The following is a 13,797-nucleotide window of genomic DNA, read 5'->3' as shown; positions in this document are numbered from 1 at the left end:
TGTACTAACTCTTAGTGTTAATGTCAATCTGCCTGTTTTCTTGTCCATTTGGTTCTTTTATAAAATCATCTTCGCTTATTTGTCTGTTTGTTCGTCCTTCTGTTAACAAAATATCTCAAAAACTAATGAGCGGATTTCATGAAAATTGAAAACCCATTAAACTTTGGTGGTGATCGGATCAAAAGTAATTGTGACAAAAGAACATTTTCATTTTGCAATATATTCTTATCTTGTATTCTTTCAAATTATGAAATCAAATCACGTGATCACCAAACTAAATAAAGGAATCCCCTTGGGATCAATAAAGTCACTAGAACAGGCATTCGCCAACGCCACATTAGTTTGCAGAACTAAACTAGGTCGGTCAGGTAGTTACATCACGCTGTTTGGTTCAGTAGTTTTTGTGAAATGTTGGTAAAATACATACAAACAAACCAATAAATAAAAACACACAGACTTATTATTTATTCAGAAACTGTTGGAGGTTATCGTCCCAAAAATCGAATCAATTGGTACTTGGATGATGACAAATCATCCCTGAAAATTATATGTAATTTTGTTGCGTAGTTCTATCTGTCTGTCTGTCTGTCTGTCTGTCTGTCTGTCTGTCTGTCTGCCTGCCTGCCTGCCTGCCTGCCTGCCTGTCTGTCTGTCTGTCTGTCTGTCTGTCTGTCTGTCTGTCTGTCTGTCTGTCTATCTATCTATCTATCTATCTATCTATCTATCTATCTACCTACCTACCTACCTACCTACCTACCTACCTACCTACCTACCTACCTATCTATCTACCTACCTACCTATCTATCTATCTATCTATCTATCTATCTATCTATCTATCTATCTATCTTAAATACTTCTTTTGCATTTTGAGAGTTCGTTTACGCCACAACGGCGCTCAGAGACACTGAAAATGCACCTTTCTGAAAACGGCTCCAAAGGTGGAACTTTTCGAAAATGCTCCGACTCCGCCGTCGTGTAAACAGGCAAAAACAAAACTATTCAAAATGCTTGAGCTCCGTGTGGACGGTGGCGCTCCAAGCGCATGGGCACCGATAGTTCTTCTGCACATGCTCAGTAGATGGACAATAACAAGGTTTTCCTCCAGAGTGTCACGACTAACAGTCCAGAATCTCCAGGACTTGGTGGTTTTATAGTTGACAGTCACCGTGATAACAAATCGATATGAATGTCCACCGACTCGACGTTGTAAATACTTTTAGATCACATTGCTCTCTCTGTGTGGTCTCATTACCAAAGCAAACAACAGCGCCCACTAGTGGCTCTAAATGAAAACTACACAGTTTTCAGTGTTTCTCCCGTTTCCGTGTCAACGGACATTGTTTTCAAAACGTGTCAGTGTAAACACTACAACCTTTCTGCAATGAAAACGCAGAAACGACACATTGCATACATGGAACCTGCCGTCCTCCACAGTCAAGCCCTCAAGTCGGATGGATGGTTTATGTGACGGTTGGTCGAGTGGTGGAGGAAGCACACAGCGAGGCAGGAATGTTGTTTCTCAGGTGTTTTTATTGACAGTGTTCCCCAGAGATTACAAAAGAGATTACAATAGATTACAATAGGTCATTATTTTCCTTCCTGTCCCCTTCCCATGAGCTCTGGATTCATCGCCTCAGAAGTGCTTGTTGATCCTCTTTATTTCAACAAGCTGGTGATGCTTGTGGCTGGTTGGGTTTCTGCGGCGTGACGCTTTGGGTGTTCCCATGTTGCGTGACGTCTAGACCAGGGTTAGGACGAAGTTACCCGACTTGTCGACTAATGAAAATCACTAGTGGACTAGTCGAGTACCATTAATCGCCAACTAGATGTTGACTATAATTCTGATAGTAAGTAAAATTGAAATCTAAGTAGCGAAGCTCGAAAATTGATTATTTTCAAAGAACAAAACTGCAAAAATGCATATGCAATAGGAGGACATGGTATTAAGACAGTGGACTATAATGGAAATGTTTGTGGCACTACTAGACATCATGCAAGACATTTATTCAAAGTAAGTCTGCCAGCCTCTTTCCTGAACGCTGAGACTCGATATTTTAGTCTCTCAAATCAATAGAAATCAATTTTGTTACAGTCACAACGCGTAAATCAGCTCCAAGATGGAAATACATACATGAACTTGCATCCATCCATCTTCTCCCACTTATCTGTTTCTGGGGGTGCCAGTCTGAGCACCCATTAAGAACCTTTCCTGCAGGTGGAGAGCCCACGGGAAGGTGGCGCCCGGCGGCGGACATGAACCCTCTACCTGAGATTGAGAGTCTGATGGTCTACCAGCTGAGCTAGCCGGGGATACATCAACTGCTTTCTGTAAAACAAACATTTAAGCCGTAAGCATTATCCTAACGGTTATTAGACAAGTTTTTTTACTCCGTTAATTATTTGACCTTAAAGCGTTGAAAAATCCTGATAAGTGAATTACTTGACTAGTATTCAATTAGTCAACTGGTCGAGTCTCGACGTGTAAACTCTAAACCACACAGATTTGAACCATGTCTCTCTGGTGAATGCTCACATCCTGACCAACCTTGAAGTTACCAAACGATCACACCCAGAGCAGCAGCGTCACTCTTCTCACTTTGCACACTGAGTTTCTCCTGCTGGTTCACATCAGTTTGCCCCCCCCCGTCCCTGCTGGCTCCTGACTGACACTAATCTACACTCATGTATAATAATCCTCCTCTGTTTTGTTTCTCTGCTGGTCAGGCTAATGACAAGCTGCAACTGAACCAATAAATATAATCAACTTTCAAATTCATTGAATTAAAGCTAAGTTCGATAATAAAGAGCAAAATCACCAGCATGTGGGGATATAGACACCTACCAGGCTTTTGATTATAGAATCTTCACTTTAGCATCTTTTAACTTTTTTTTTATGTATAAAATTATCATATAGCTGATTTCTACTCAGATGTATTTTTAAAATTTAGGCCCAAATGACACTTGAAGTCTGTAAAATTCATATCTAATATTTGTGTTGTTGCTGTTTTTTGTCATGCTGGAGTAAATAAACTATCTCCTACAGTGGTTGTCAACTCACATTACACTGCGTCATACTGTAAAGGAGTATGACGCTGCACTGGTTTCTATCTTAACATTTTCCCCCCATTCAAAGGCCAACGACTCACTAAGAATAGACCCACTTTGGGGGGTGTGGCCCTCTCTTTGAATATCACTGGTATCGTATAACGTCTGTGTGGTTCATGCATCATAAACTGTTTTGTCTTCAGGCTTTCTGTCCTTTCACACATTGTCGTCACTTTTTAATTAAAAAAAAACCAAACAAACACCAATGAAGATCAATTTTAGAGATGAAGTTTAAATTAGATGTGAAAATTATCAAAAAAGAAATCAGTGGCAGACTGTTATCAGACGTCTATTTCTGAGAGCGAGATCTTCACATGGTGTTAAGCAGGACCCGGGAAAGATGGAGGCTTTCGAGTCTAAGAAAATGTGCAATCATCCATCCATCCATCTTCTAAACCACCTCATCCAGTGGAGGGGACTGACTGGACATGAAGGCAGGACAGTCATTACACACTCACATTAACTCCTACCAGAAACCTGAAGCATGAACTGAACGATGGGAGGAAACTGGACAAGACAAAACTAATAAACCTGTGCTACCCACTCATTCTAACCTACCCTTCATTGTTATAATTAAGACGTTTGATTTTCATTTGGTACATTAGAGTTACATTTTTATTCAGTAGATTGTTGTGAAGACGTATTATTGAACGTGAACAGACGTTTTCCTCATGTCTGCTGAAGTGAATAGAGGATTTCCAAGCCCAGACTCAAACTGGGGATTTGCCCACTGAGAGGAACGAGGACCAACCACTTCACCACACCACTGTTTAGACCACTATGGAAAACCTGTGATGCAAAAAAATGCATTTATCCACAGTCTCATTAGATTTTCTCAGATTTGCACTTTGATTAGATTTTTATTGACGGAGTCTCAGTTCTAATCCTTTAACACAGCGAGCACCGAAAATAAGCTCCAGTTGCTTTATAATGAAAATATAACTTTACCAGCAAATACTCACGTCGGTAAACACCCAAAGTATTTATGGAATTTCTAAACTATTTGCATTTATTACAGGAAGCTATTTGTATTCAGAGATTGCGCTTTTTAAATCACCTTCTGAATCAAAGCAAATTAGCCTATAAATTACTTGCAGATCTTGTCAGGAGGCTTGCGGCGTCACACAGCTTCTCTGTAGTGTCTCTGATGGTCACTAGATGTCGCCATTTTGCTGCTGGGCAGGTTGTTGAGGGTCACATGTGCATCCTTGTAAAGTGAGAGAAAGTGGGAGAGGGAGGAAAAAGGGAGGGAGTCTGAGGAATAGGACCAACTTGTGAAGTTTTGTCATACACCAAGTGAGGAAGAAGGGACAGTCGGGGAGAGTGCAGAGTGTAATCCCAGTGAGTGGTAAGTCCTTCTTTTTTTACATTTCCTTACTATTCAGCTTGTGTTATAAGGTCCAGCATCTCATCTGTGATTTCTCCTTCTTCTTTTGAATTGTAGCCCCAAAACTGATCTGAGTGACCTTGTTTCAGAGATTTAGATTTGCTAAATCGGGAGCTTTCGGGGGCTGACTTTGTTTAATTAGAAAGGATAAACAACATCCTAACACCATTTATCTTGTGCAAATTGGTTTCATGAGTGCTACAATTGGTTTACTTAAGAGCGGGATTACTTTAATCATGCTTGAGCTCTTCTCCCTCTTCAATGCCGGGCAGTGTGTGTTCTTGTCTCCCAACACTCACTTGTTGTGATTGTGGAAATGTGGTGATGTGTAAGAAAGGGAGCTCTCTGATTGGCTGAGGGAAGGTTCCCTGGAGCTCGACGGAGCTGACAGAAATAAACTGGTGGAGAAGAACAACATTTCAGAATACCAACCATTCCTCAACTTATTCCCTCCCATCAGTTTCTCTCTCTCTCTCTCTCTTTTTTTCCTTCTTCTCTCGAGGGGTTACAGGAACTTAAGGCCTCACTGACTTCTCAAAGCCTGGCTGGCAAAGTGCAGAGGAATTCACTGCCATACAATGTGCCCTTATGTTAGGTTCGCAGAAGTCTTAAAATCTTCCAGATGACGCTGCTCTCTTTAATATATGCCCACCATGAATGCTGAATTAATGAGAAATGTGTTTGCAAATCCTGAAAACGTGAAAGTTTGGGTCAGATTTATTATTTCATAGTGTATTCTTGTTATCACTGCAACCCTGAACATGCCTGGTTTCATTTTATACTGATTCCCAGCTGTCAAACGGGAGAGATGCACCATTGCAGGTTGAGAAAGGGTATTTCATACGCACTGACAGGAACCACAATGGACCAGAGTGCAGTGCAGCTCCAACAAACCTGAATAAGTAACACTATTTTGACATTTTTCCACAGCTTAAAAAAATAACTCCTACAGTGCAAGGAGCCACTATGCTAAACACATATCAATACTTAAAAGCTTGCACTCTTCCTTCAGGAGTTGCTGGTTAATGTCAGCCCTGATTCAGACCTTTTAACTGCTGGCCACATCTCCCCCCCTTTTATTTAGCCAGTTGTTATAATAAACACCCAGTGGCGGGTTTATTACAGTAAATACACAAAGATAAGAGTCCTGCAACTTTTATGAAGGTTATAATACTGAAACTGCTCTGAAGAAGCGTTGGTGGAAAGCTGCTGTGTGTGAGGTGTTGTTAAACTGACCGATGTTTATGTTATTTCTCCAGCTGATGCAAGTATGAATGGACAGGAAAAACACTGATCACAAGACAAAACTACTCCACACAGTCACAAGCTGAAAGTTTAACTCTGCGTCCTGAAAATACAGTTTAATGGATGACTGCACCAAAGTGCATAATAAACAGGCAAATATAGTGTGTAGTTAGACAACATCAATTAGGCCAAATAAGCCGAAACACATCCAATATATGATCTCATCTAAATTCTAGAGTAGGTGATTAAAATTAGAATTATTCATTAATAGATGTAATGAGTGAATGTTTTGTCCGATTCAATAAACAGAGCATAAAGTATTTGTTGCTGGGATTCATTTAGAAAAGCTTTTCCAACTTGTTTTTCCTCTTAATAGAACAAACAGGATTTTTGACGAGGATTTAGTCAAACATAGTACCACAGATTGAAAGCATTAGCTTGGATAATTTGCAATTAGTTTGTGTGATGGCTCAGGCATCTGATCGGGCTAAGCAAGCGTATTTACAGAGCAATATTGAGACATCATGGAATTTAAGGTGATTTACAAGAACCTCAAAAAACAATAAAGGGATATTAGAGTTGCATGAGATAAATGAAAAAAAAAAAAAAAAACTGATAGAAAGCAAATGGACGGTTAAAACAATACTGAAATTGCAGTTAAAAACCAAGAAACTAGATTGGAAGATTAAAAAAAAAAAAGCAATGGGGAAACACTGATAATGATGTAGTCTTCTTGTAGGGCCACTAGTGGGTGCTGTTGTTTGCAATGAACAATTTGCTACAAACATTACCAATGGCGAGTACACAGACATTTGTATGGACAGAAGACGACGTTGGATTGTTATTACGGCGAACTTCAACTAGAAATATGTCCGTCAACTATTAACCATGACAACTGTGCGCATATGTGGCAGCAGCGTTTTCAAAAAGTTGCAATTTCCCCCGATTCCACGGCAATGGAGTCAAAGCAATTTCTAAATGTTAAAATGTCTAAATGTGGCTGGGAGCACAGTTGTCGTGTGAACCGCCACCAGAATCAGGATCTAAAAGCTGCTTCAACTGGCCTGGTTTTCATTGTGAAAACATGAAATGAGCCTGCTTAAGATGATCCATGGGGCCTTTTTTTACATAATAAGTAAATCAGAGATTAAAATATTCCAGACAACATTTAATGCTTTACCAACAAGTAACAAGGCTTTAAAGATATGATCATGAAGTCAGCGCAGTGACAGTGATGGAATCCTCTCTCTTGGTCACGGCAGCAGTTTCATTATGTTGAAGATGAACAATAGTTGGAATTCAGTTTGATCCAAGAATAGAGAGATTACATCTTTCCAGAGAATGTCTCCGGGGTCCGTCAGGATGAGCTTAGGTGACTCAAAGTGACTCCAGAAGATGGACGGACGGACGGGTGGATGGATGGGTGATTGGATGAACGGTGGATAGATGGATGATGCATAAATGAATGGAAGATTGGACAGATGTGTGGGTGATGAATATATTATCAGATGGATGGAGCAATGCATGGCGGGATAGATGGATGACAACAAAATTATTGGATGAGTGGAGGAGATCCATCCATCCATCCATCCATTTTCTTCCGCTTATCCGGGGCCGGGTCGCGGGGGCAGCAGTCTAAGCAAGGAAGCCCAGACTTCCCTCGCCCCAGACACGTCCTCCAGCTCTTCCGGTGGGACCCCGAGGCGTTCCCAGGCCAGCCGAAAGACATAGTCTCTCCAGCGTGTCCTAGGTCTGCCCCGAGGCCTCCTACCGGAGGGACATGCCCGGAACACCTCCCGAGGGAGGCGTCCATGGGTGGAGGAGATGATGGATAAATAGAAGGATGGATGAATGTTTAGATCTGTGGATGGACGGACTCTAAACGTGCAGTTAGAGATGCTGTAAGCTTTTATTTGGCTTCAAATACGATTATGAGAACAAAACTCAGTCCTCATTATCTCTACTCAGAGGTTCTCTGATACCTTTGTATTTATTTTTTTTTAAAAGTTAAAACAGTTCCCTGATGTAATTGACTGAGATAAGTAGGTTATTATACAGCAGTTACTAACTGACTTAAAGCGAAATCAGTGAATATTCTATTTTGACATTTATTAAAATACGGAGTATAATTTGGTTTGTTGCCTCTGGCTGGCAGCCGGTGCGCATATGATAATAATCGTGGCTCATTCTGATTCAGAGAACTGCATTGCAGCATATCTGCCCTTAACAGGCTTCCCTAATTATTTCTGATGGTCCTCACACAGATAATCGGTATCAATCAACAGATGAATCAGTCATGAAGTAGCGGGGATGGTAAACAGCAGGGTAACTCCAGGATAAGTGCATGAAAGACGTAAACTACCCTTGAACCGCAGCGTCTGAGCGTCACAGACTGATGCATCAAACACTGACAGCATTTAATGACACATAATCCCTTTAGAATGGAACTTGTGCACTATATTTAACCTGCACATGAAATCTCTCTCCTGCGCCCTCCAGCTCGCCGTGACAGTCAGCCACATTTCAGGACGTGCACATAGTAAAGAGAAGGAGGCAGCTTCCTTCCTCTCCACGTCCTCCCACATCTCATCACCTCCAGCAGGGCTGAGCAGATGAGCTGATGGCTCCGGACAGCCGGCTGCTGCCTCACGTTTTCGCTGGTCGTGACCGAAGCGGCTGTTGATTTCTGATGGTTCTGTCCGTCTCTGATGGAAGCGGTGAAAAACCCGGAGAAGGTGTTCGGTTTTTTTTTTTAAATTGTTGAAGCTGGTGTTGTTTGTCCAACTTCAGCTCTGTGGTTAACTTGTTGGCCTTGCGAAGGTGTGGCAACTCCCTGGAAAGTTCCCTCTGAAACACTGGCCCCCCCTGAGGGTGGATCTAACAAGGCGGCATTGTGCTGCCGCCTGCAGGTGTGTGTGTGCACGCCTATGTGTGTGCACGCCTGTGTGTGTGTGCACGCCTGTGTGTGTGTGCACGCCTGTGTGTGTGTGTGTGTCAGTGTGCACAGCGCCGCTTCGGATTCAGTTTTTTTCTTCTTCTCTTATTTCAGCTGGTCCTCTTCCCTTTACTTCCCCCTGCATATTTTACACCTGCAGTTTTAAACCTTGTCTTCCTGCAGCCCACTTCTCCTCAGAAAGGCTGAGAGCCGTAGGACTGGAAGTGTGCAAGTATCTCCCAACATATACTGTTTTTTTTTTTTTTTTTTTTTTTCAAGAGTTCATTTTTTCAGATCTCGTACCCCTGCAAAGGAATAATGAATGAAAAATTTATCAGGTACTGGGGAAATTAAGCTGGAGGTAAAAGATGTGAGAGGAGAGATCAAAAACACAATGTACAAAAACAAAGGAGAGAAGACATCCTTGGGTTACTCTCTGAAACAATAAACCTTAACGGGCGGCAAAATGTGACGAGGACAGTATGAAATAGTTATTAAGCCAAACAGGCATAGGGAGATTAATGTTTAATGGTTGTGATGGGTTAAATAAGCAGCAGAATGTATTGAAAAGTACCTAAAGGGTGTTATATTAGATCTTTTTCCTGAAATAGAAATGCATTCATTTTACATTTTTATTAATATTTACATCATATATAGGTGTTGCAGAAAGGCAAGGCAAGGAAAATTTATTTCTACATCAGCACCAGGCAATTTATAGTGGAAATGCATTAAAACAAAGCGATTAAGAATGACATTAAAACAAAGGGATTAAAAACAGCATGAAAATGAGAATAAATAAAGTAAAAGCTTTATTAGGATAAAGGTAATAAAATGAGTCAGATCTATTGCTTACGTCCTGTACAAAACAACCTCCTCGGCACCTTGACCCCCTTGTTTTGTAGAATGAGAGTGAGCAGTATCCCGCTCACACGTTTTGAAACTGCTTTCCTACAAAGTCGAAAGTGGAGCGACCGTCACACGAGAAACTCTGCCCCGCCACACGAAGCTGTGACTCGCGTGAATTGGTCCACTCAAACTCAAACCCAGACCAAGAACTCAGAATACAAAGTAAAGCTACGTTCACACCGCAGGGAAATGAGACCGAATTCCAATTTTCCGCTCACAAGTGACCCAGAAGCAGATCTGCTCTGTGGCTGTGTGAACGTTGCAATTCAGATTTCTTTGCACACCAGACCCAGGCCTCGATCATACGTGGTACCGACTGAGAAATGCATCTGATGTCTGAACGGCGGAGTCGCATGTGTGTGACTTCACCGTCATTGATGCAAGGCTGACGTCACAAATCTGCGGTTCAGGAAGCGGCAAAGCAAAACTGTGAGGAGAAACTGGAAGAAGTGGCCGTGGAAGACGCAGGTGACGGGATGCGAGGTTTTGTGCCAGTGAGTCTCCACCCACGGTCACTTCGGTAAACAGCGTATTTGGATCTCAGTAAGAAATCGGGATGGAGCATCAACACCTGCAGCGTGAACGGAACCTAAGAACTTCCCAAGCTAAGTGTTTGAAGCACCAGACCAGAACTGGAGGATAAGTTGTTCCAAAGAACTTGGCCACACTGTGATGCGTCTTCCTCGAATCCGATCCAAGAGAAAACCGGGTCTTCACGGACTCGACGCTTCAGCTTCTGGACTCCAAGTCCAGTCGACTCAATCGCGTCTCTCAATCGCTGTTCCAAATGTGAATTTTCCCAATATGAAATGTGAATTACTACTGTTTATAAATGAACATGGATCATAGTTGAAAACTTGTGCAAATAATCATGTTTTTAAGTCCTGACTTGAAAGAATCGAGTGTGTCAGCAGTTCTCAGGTGTTCAGGAGGTTTGTTCCACAGGTGAGGTGTAGGAAGTGTAGGAACTAAAAACGGCTTCATCTTGTTTGCTTGTGACTCTGGGAACACCGTAAGTAACCTGTAGGCCAAACACGTTTTGAGTGTAATTCCAAATCAGTTTCGCACTTCATGTACAAAGCATGTTTATTTAATTCCATATTTAATTCTAAATTCCTGTTTCACTTTATGTAAATGCAGTGACTTTGGTTTCAGTCTCAGGATCATTTGTTTGTATTGCTGTGTTGTTTCAATCATTTTACTGCAAATATTTGATCTTGTATGTATATATTTCTATATATTTAGACTTTATTAGACTTGTCTTGCTTTCTGCGTCTGAGAATACCTACACAATTGACAATAAAACCCAATATATATTGTGTCTTACACATGAAGAAAACGGTTGCAATATGAGCTGAATCAGCAAAAACCAGTCTAAGGTCAAAGAAGCATGACACCGACAGACTCTGATACTTGCTGATATGATGTTCAAATGTGTTCATTTCATTTCTCTTTATTTCCTCACGGTTTAAGGTTTGAGCATCACCGTGCAGCGCACTGTTTGTGCATAGCTTAAGACTAGAGGCCTGCTTTTAACTTTTATTTGCCGAAGGAGGAAAGTAAATCTGCGCTCACAAACACATAGAGTTGGCCTAGACGGTGTTGATCCTGGTACACAAGCATGACGTATAAACCTCCCGCACACTGAGAATAAACCTTCTCTCTTTAATAGAAGACGTTAAACTTCACGGGTGAAATGTATTTTGCATATCGACCGACTGTGTGGCTTCTAAAGAGGGAGCTGGAGTCATTTTTAGGATTTTTACACGGTAACTTCATGTTTCTCCCACTTCAGACACGTTTTCATTCAAAGCAGAGATTTCTGGAGAGGATGGATCTTAAAGCATGTAAAACGTGTTTCTGGTGTGGGGGAGGGAGTTTAGGTTTAATGTTACAGTTTGGCATTGAAGTAAAGCCAACCATGCAGAAGGACATAAAATAAAGTAAATTAAATCTCATTTGGAATGCAAGGACATTAGATAAAGAAGTAATAATGATGGGAATATTCTGAAAACGGCTTCATATTTCGGTAAAAATACCAATGAAATAGATTATTATGTTGCTGTAATGAGCTCAAAATGAAACACAAGACTAATAAAAAATCATAAATATATAATATATATATATATATAATATAATATAAATATATAATAATAAAAATACAAAAAAAACTACTTCAGTCACAGAGACTTTGGCCTTGTTTATGTAACAACGCGTCGTTTTTCTGTCATTGATTCCGAACAGTTTTGTGTTTACAACGTTTTGTTTTGAAAACAAACGTTCCTGAAAAAACTAAAAAGGCAAAAACAACGAGTTTTCACTTAAAACGTCACGTGAACGTCACTTAACTCCGATAACAAAGTTGACAAATAAGAGCGACGGGGAGCCGGTGGAGGAAACGACTCTCACGACAATAACTGCAGCTTCTCTGCTAAAGGCTGAGCAGGTTTACAACAAATCTTTAAAATGCATTAGATGCAGTCACAAACAACAGAAGCATTTTCAGACTTATTAAATCACATTGTGCATTAATCAGTAAGGATAAACTCCTCAGAGTATTTTGCCTGACCTGGAAAACCCGCCTGATGTTCCATAATCACGAAGGTAAACGTGCTTAAATGTTTGATATTTTACATTTCTATCTCTGATATCTGTCGGCTCGCCGTCTCTCACATCATAAATATGTCATTCAAACTTAATTTACAGCTACGTCTCATACAAAAGGTGTGTGAGTGTCGAGTTTATTAAGATTTTAAGGACTTTTATTAGGTTTTTCTTTGTCCAGCATGTTTTTAGGAGAACTTTATCACTATGCAAGGGAGGGAAATTATACCCTTCCCTTAGGTGGGGATAAAAGTTAGAGGGTGTATCGAGAGGTGTGTTTATTTCCCTGCTCCGAAGGTAACAATATCATCACTTGTAAAGCACTCCTACTTCCATAATGGATTGTTTGTTTAGTCGGCATAAAACCAGGAGTGTAATAATACCCTTAATGTTCTTCCCGAGGGGACGTGTGCGACGAGTCCCGTACCTATGGGTTGTTTAGGTTGTGCTGAACACTAAGAAGAGGAAATTGAAGTTGAGCATGCTTGACAAGCGTAGTCACAGTGACAATAATTTGCACTTAACAGCATGCACTCTATGTCACACTCAGCACTGGTCCTACTTTTTTTTTTTTTCTTTCTTCTGGCGTCTGTGCTCAGGCTGTGAGGCACCAGCGTGGCCTCTCACATTTTGAAGGGTCTATTTTGTCTGTTCCTGCTTGTTGAGAAGTCTGCTGCGACGTTAGCGCCGAGTGAAAAACCACAAGCCATAACCACACTCTCTCAGCGCTGCTGACTCCCGGTCTCACGCCCAGTTTAACACAGAAAAATATACAAGCCAGCCACCCCCCCCGCCACCCCCCCGCCTCCCTGAATACATTTCTTGATGTCGCCTCCCCTTTATCTCACTCCCTCCACCATAATTTCCTCCACTCAGACATGCCCAGACCTATACTCTCTTCCTTCTGTTTAGGCTCTTCAGCTTCTTTGAAAGTGATAAAAATAGCAGAAAGCATTTACATTTTGTGCCCGACTGTATTTTTTTATGTTTGTTTTAGCCTTCTTGGTGGTGAAAGTCCAAACTAATCTTTACATGTCATTTCGCATTGCAGGGAGCAGTTTCTGTACATCTTCTATATTTTCTCACCAAACTTTTTCTTCACAAGCTTTTCATCCTGATCTTTTTTTTTAAATATATGTATAAGTTAGGACTTTCTACTTTTATTGAAATTCAGTGGCCACATACAGGCCCGCGAGGTCTTAAATAGCCTAAAAACTATCACATGACAACGATTTCAAGTGACAATGGAAAAACTTTCGAAGCGTTTTGGGAGTCCATTTACTCGACAACAGTGCTCCTGAATACACAACTTTTTGAAAACGCTCTGACTCCCTCTCTATCTATACTCTATCTATACTTTTCTGAAACGCTGCTGTTGCAGCTGCTACTGCACTGCAACCACAGTAAATAGCAATGTTTTCTTTCAGAGTGCCATGACTCCCAATCCAAACTCTTCTGGGACTTTGAGTCACATATTTTCCAGGTATCCTGCATGTTTCAAAGCTGTGGCTGGCAAAGGACAACAGACCTGAGATAGTGATCGTTTACACAATTAACAAAAACATCATATTCACCATGCGATTCATACAGGCTCCGGCCAGTGCTCCCCCTCCAC

At 41.2% G+C, this 13,797-nt stretch overlaps 1 protein-coding gene across 2 annotated transcripts in view; it reads left to right on the top strand.

Annotated features, from left to right (window-relative positions):
• Nucleotides 1-4,398: 4,398 nt before the first annotated feature.
• tspan4a (tetraspanin 4a) overlaps nucleotides 4,399-13,797 on the top strand; it is a gene marked incomplete at its 5' end in the record, with an annotated part of 270,648 nt that continues 261,249 nt past the window's right edge. The window contains one exon of one of the 2 annotated variants that reach the window (XM_080458286.1): nucleotides 4,399-4,446. Of the gene's footprint in view, nucleotides 4,454-13,797 lie in introns of both variants that reach the window. The other variant, XM_080458285.1, reaches the window with a different exon arrangement.

The sequence above is a fragment of the Lipophrys pholis genome (assembly GCF_963383615.2).
Source record: "Lipophrys pholis genome assembly, chromosome: 2".
In the NCBI taxonomy this organism is placed as follows: Eukaryota; Metazoa; Chordata; class Actinopteri; order Blenniiformes; family Blenniidae; genus Lipophrys; species Lipophrys pholis.
The sequence above is the reverse complement of the archived record's forward strand: the minus strand, read 5'-3'. Positions and strand labels throughout refer to the sequence as shown.